Here is a 6583-nt window from a genome sequence, read left to right on the forward strand (position 1 = left end):
CTCACATCCTGTGTTTTTTAGCTTTTGCTTCACAACCTTAAGTCCTGTAGGACCTAAGGCTGATGCAGCCTCTTTCCTTCTTATCAAATGTTGCTCCTCTTGTTTATTGCCAAGGTGGCAAGGACCATCTCCTGAGAGACAACCTCATGTAAAAGTCTACCTGCTCATCAGTGCAAGCTTTACCCTAATTAAATATCAGAAGTAGATGGAAAAATCATACTGATAGTCTGGGGTATGATGTGCAACAGCTCTCCAGCCATGGCATATAAGAGGTCCCTATCCTGAAATTTTTTTTTTATCCTGAAATGAATCAATTGCTGTGTCAGGCTAGCCTTGAACTGATCATTCCTTTACATGCTTCAGCTCTTGCAACATTCCTGAAGGCACAGACCAATTAAAAAAAACTACACTAATAAACACCACCAAATAAGGGGAACCAGACTAGCTCATTTTCCTCTTAGGGCGTTTGGTGCTCCTGCATACCTCCAAACCTATTCATAGGGAGCAGACAGCTCAAAAATATCTCACCTGGAACAATGGCCACTAAAGAATTCTGTTTGTTCCTTTAGAAGTTTCTGGGGGTGGGAGGATTTTGTATACTATTGTGGGAGCTGGCCAGTAGCCTTGTGCAGTATTACTCCCTCCCACTCTGTTGCCCTGTGATTCTTTTTAAATTTTTTTTTTTTGAGGAAAAAAGATGAAAATTTAGACTATTCAGAGGCGATATTTCTCCTTGTCTCATCCATCAGCATTCATAAATAACTTCAGGAGCTCTCTTCCCAGGAGGACCTCAGTTGGCTGATGGTTTCCACAGTTTACCAAGAGATGGATGGCTCCAAGCATCTCAGGGCTCTAGGCCATTTGGCTTGTCCTTTGTTGTTGCTGTTATATTAAACTTTCCATAAGACATGAAATCAATTTGCATGAACTGTAGCAATTTAGACAAAAGTTATTTATAAATTAGCTTTAGGCTTTCATCACTGAGCAGTCAGAAATGGCAAAAGTGATATCAGATTCATTGGAGAGAGTGATCATTTTAATCCTGTTCCTTAAGGAAATGAGGGGCAGTGGGGCAGCCCAGATTCCTTAACATTGCAAGTTTTCCTGCCTGTCTACCTTTGTCCCTCTCTCCTTCCCTCCCTCTCTTCCTTCCTTCATCTTTTCACTAATGTTCACTCACTACTTGCTCGATAAATTCATTATATGTTTTAATCCTGACTGCAGCCCTGCCTGGTATCTCCCATCTCTTCTTTTACTGATAAGGGAATGGAGGCTCAGAGAGGCCAATTAACTCACCTAATGCCACACAGACTGCCCTGGTGGCACTACAGGATCAACTTGACAGCAACAGGTTTAGTTCTGGGTTTTTTTTAATGCCATACAGGCAATGAATAATAGAGATTGGATCAGACCCCAGACCCATCTGTTTCTTAAGCCTCTACCCATTCGTAGCACATCGTTTCCTACAGAATTTTCTAAAGTTTTCCGTAAACCTTAGATTATCCATAAGATATTAATATGTTTGTTAACAACAATAAAGAAGCTGATTATATTTTTCCTCTGAAATATATGCAGGAGAAATATTAAGTACATATATGTGTAATTATTAGCATTATGCAGCAATCTCTCTTTAAGAAATGGTGACCTTACCTGAGAGAACCTGCAAGCTGCATAAGAAAACACTTATTACATGTGTGACATTTCACATGCCCATAAGTGGCTATACTTTGTGTCTTGTCGTATATCAACATTATTATTAGTGATATTATTAGTGTTCATGTTCTTTAACAAAGAATGAAATATTGGTTATTTTATGTAAGAGTTTATTCACCTCTGGGCTAATTTTCCAGCCTGTTCTCATCCAAGGATATGCTACATTTCATAAACATCTCTTTGTATTTGGTTACTATACACATTTAAATATCTTCTTTTTCTCGATATAATACGTGCACATGGTTTAAAAAATCAGAGATAATTTGATTGTGGCAATTTTATGGAACAGACAACTTGTAAACTGTCCTGCTACAAACACCTAAAAATGCTAGGTGAAATATAGTAAAAGAGCCTTTTCAATGTTTACTTGAACTCACGACAAAGTACGGGATATCTAAAGTGCAGAAATGAAGCCGAGAATCAGAACCTAAGTGTGAACTAGGGCCTCCCGAAGTAGGGGTGGGAGAGGAGGAGTATCAGTCTCGGTAATCTGTTTTATCATCTGAAGAGACAAATAGATGATAAAGCCCTGGACCCATATAAAATGGGGGACTGCATGAGACCGTCACATAAAGCTAGTGCTCTCAAAGATAAACGCCCTTGGTGAAAGAGTGGTATAGAAAAAAGAAAAAAATCCATCCTTTAGACCCTAAGAAAGTAGGGGTGAGAAAGTAAAATGTCTCTTGGGAATGCTTAAACATGCGTCTATACCACATGTGAGTCTGTGCCTTTAACTTACTTTACCTGCAGAGTTTGGGAAACCTCAATCTGATAACTAGTCTCAGGCCATGATACCCCCAGAGTGCCTGCTAGAAGCAAGTCCAAAACCTCAGGAGGGAGTACCTCTTCCCAGGCAAGCTTCCTATAGATAAAGCCTTGTTACCTCTGATCTCACAAACCAAAAATGTGAAGGATTCATGAAAACAATCTATGATGGGAAAGATCAGGTGGCAAAACAAAATAAAAATTAGGAATATGTAAATGAAGTGTCTGAAAGAGAATATAAAATATTTAACATGACTAAAGACATAAATAAGGGAGTTTTAAAGCAAGGAAAGATAAGACAACATGAAAAGTAAAAAATAGTGAAAACTTTTAGAAGTGAAATAACAATACCTAGCAGTGAAAAAGATAGTAATCAAAAACTTAATGGATACGATAAATAGCAGATTAGATGATAGATACGAATGTTGAACTGGAAGGTAGATTTTTCAGAAATTACGTATAAGGAAGCATGGAGAAATAGAAACGGAAATTGAAAAAAGAAGATAGGAAACCTGGAAGATACAATGAAAAGAACCAAAATTTGTCACATAGATGGGGGAAACAATTTTTAAAAAGATAATACCTAATCATATTTTAGAATTGTTGAAATATGTAAACATTCAAGTTCAGTTATCTAGTGCTGCTATAACAGAAATACCACAAGTGTATGGTTTAGCAAACAGAAATTAATTTTCTGACAGTGTAGGAGGCTAGAAGTCTGAATTAGGGTGGCAGCTCTAGGGGAAGGCTTTTCTCTCTGTCAGCTCTGGAGGGAGATCTTTGCCTCTTCTGAGCTTCTGCTCTTGGGCAATCTTCATGTGGCTTGGCATGTCTCTGCTTCTGGCATGCTCATTTAATCTCTTTTATATCTCACTATATCTCACCCTACACTAATACTGTCTCGTTCACATAACAAAGACAACCCATTCCCAAATGATATTACAGCCACAGGCATAGAGGTTAGGATTTACAACACATATTTTTGGGGAACACAATTCAATCAGTCATAGGCTTAATCTCTTTAACAGAGGATTGTGTAACCATGTCCCTGGTGAAAATTCTAGTACATATGTCCTTAGTTTGTACAACAGAATTTTCCAAATCTTTAAATTTTGTTTTCATTTTGCAGAGTTCATTTTTAAGTCCATCTCTTTGGCCCCCCAAAATGCATGTTCTTGCCACATGCAAAACACATTCAACCCCATTACATCATCCCCAAAGTCTTAAATCAAGTCCAAGCCCAAAGTCTCATCTTCTGAATCATCTAAATCAAATATGGGTGAGACTTTAGGCATATTCCATCCTGGGGAAAAATTTCTCATCTGAATATCTGTGAAACCTAGAATACAAATTATCTGCTTCCAAAGTGCAGTGGTGGAACAGGCACAAGATATACATTTCCATTACAAATGGGAGGAACTGGAGGGAAAGAAGGAATAATGGGCACCCAGCAAGCCAAAGCCCAAACGGAAAAATTTACATTACCTTACAAGTCTTGAAAATAACCCCCTGTCCTCTGAGACCCTTTGTGCAATGACCTTGCCCTCCAGACTCTGGCTGTTGGTCAAGCCCTCTGGATTCTGGGTGTGGACCTGTTGGGCCTGGGCTTCAGCTCCGCTTTCTAGGCCCACTGGGATGGCAACTCTGCTCCCTCAGCTTTGGGTAACCCCATTCTCCTAGTCCATCTGAGTGGCTACCGTGCCCCATTGGCTCAGTCAGGCCCTAATCTTCTGCCCCTCAGGCATGGCAGCCCTGCCCCCTCATCTTTGGATAGTGGCCTCATCCCCCTGGCATTTGTAAGTCACAGCCCCACACTATGGAATGGAGTTGGTGAAGATCTGTCACTTTGAAACCTAGGAGGCCATGGCCCCACCCTTTGAAACCCAGCAGGCTGTGGTCCCCCTGTTTGGAATCGAGGCACTTGTGCTTCCAAAGCTCCTTCCAACAATTCTGCTGATCTCTGAGTTGCTCCAGGGAAGGCCCTTTTCTTTTTCTGGAGGACAAGAGATATACTTTCTTTCAACTGTTTCTTGCCTATAAAATTCCAAGAGGCAGACAGCATTCTTTCCTTTCATTCTTTCTCTGCTCCCTTCAATCCAAGCTGATGAGTTTTCTCCTGTGGTCACTGGTTTGATCCATTGGTCACAGACTTTATCTCTTTAACAAACGATTATGTAACCATGTCCCTGCTGAAAATTCTAGTACACATGTCCTTAGTTTGTATAACAGAATTTTCCAAATCTTTAAATTTTGTTTTCATTTTGCACAGCTGATTTTTAAATCCATCTCTTTCCTCTCGCATCTCACTATAAGCAGCAAGGAGAAAGAAGAAAGAAACCACATGGCCTTTTCAAGATCTTGCTTAGAAATCGCCTCAGTCAGAATGAAGAACACCAAATACACAAGGAAAATATTAGCCCAAGAGACAGAAAGACCCACATAAACCAGAGACTCCAGAAGCCTGAGACCAGAAGAACTAGACAGTGCCCTGCTACCACCAATGACTGCACTGACAGGGAGCACAACAGAGAGTCCTCGACAGAGCAGAAAAAAAGTAGGGTGCAGAATTCAAATTCTAGTAAAAAGACCAGACTTAATAGTCTGACTGAGACTGGAAGGACCCCAGAAGACATTCCCCTCCTGACTCTCTGTTAGCCCAGAACTGAAACCATTTCCAAGGCCAACTCTTCAGACAAAGATTAGACTGGACTATAAGACAAAATTATACTCATGAAGAGAGTGCTCCTTAGCTCAAGTAGATACATGAGATTAAATGGGCAGCTTCTGTCTGGAGGTAAGATGAGAAGGCAAAAAGGGACAGGAGCTGGTTGAATGGGGTGGAAAGGAGGAGTGTGCTGTCACATGATAGGGAGAGCAACTAGGGTCACATAAGAATGTGTGTATACATTTTTTTTAATTGTGCTTTAAGTAAAAGTTTACCAATCAAGTCAATCTCTCACACAAAAACTTACATACACCTTGCTATATACTCCTAGCTTCTCTCCCCCTAATGAAACAGCACATTCCTCCTCTCCACTCTGTATTCTCCATGTCCATTCAACCAGCCCCTGTCCCCCTTTGCCTTCTCATCTCACCTCCAGACAGGAGCTGCCCACATAGTCTCATGTATCTACTTGAGCCAAGAAGCTCACTCCTCACTAGTATCATTTTCTATCTTACTGTCCAGTCCAATCCCTGTTGAAAGAGTTGGCTTTGGGAATGGTTCCAGTCTTGGGGGTGTATATAAATTTTTGTGTGAGAAACTAACTTGAACTGTAAAATTTCACGTAAAGCACAGTAAAAAAAAAAAAAAAAGAAAATCTTCCTCAGTCAGATATATCCAGGTTCATCACTTACAAGTTCTACCATCCATCAAACATTTGAATACAGTTCAGACAAGTTCTTTGCCACTGCATAAAAAGCATTGCCCTTTCTCCACTGTCCAATCACATGGTCATCATTTTCTTTTAAAGCCTCACCAGAAGCACATTTAACATCTATGTTTCTAACAACATTCTGTTGCTGGCACCATATGTATTCTCCAAGATGATAGATGCTTTCTTTATAGCAATCCTTACTCCCTTCTGAGCCCTCCTCAGAATTACCTTTGAAGTCCCCAACTCTACCAATAGTCTCTTCAAGGCAATCTAGGCTTTTACTATTACAAAAACAAACAAACAAACCTGTTGCCATTGAGTCGATTCTGACTCATAGACATCTTAAACTCTTCCAGCCTCTACCCATTACCCAATTCCAAAACTACTTCCACATTTTAGATATCAGTTAGAGCAGCACCTCACTCTTCCAGAACCAAATTCTGTCTTAGTTGCTACTCTAACAGAAATACCAGTGGGTGGCTTTAACAAACAGAAATTTATTTTCTCACAGTTTAGGAGGCTAGAGGTTCAAATTCAGAGTGTCAGCTCTAGGGGAAGGCTGTCTCTCTCTGTTGGCTCTGGAGGAAGGTCCTTGGCTGTTCTCAGCTTCTGCTCCTGGGCAATCTTCAGGTGGCTTGGCATCTCTATGCCCCATCTCTGCTTCTGGCATACTTGTTTAATTTCTTTTATATTTCAAAATAAGTTGACTCAAAGATACACCCTACACT

This window comes from Elephas maximus, chromosome 4, assembly GCF_024166365.1.
Source record: "Elephas maximus indicus isolate mEleMax1 chromosome 4, mEleMax1 primary haplotype, whole genome shotgun sequence".
NCBI classification, from domain to species: Eukaryota; Metazoa; Chordata; class Mammalia; order Proboscidea; family Elephantidae; genus Elephas; species Elephas maximus.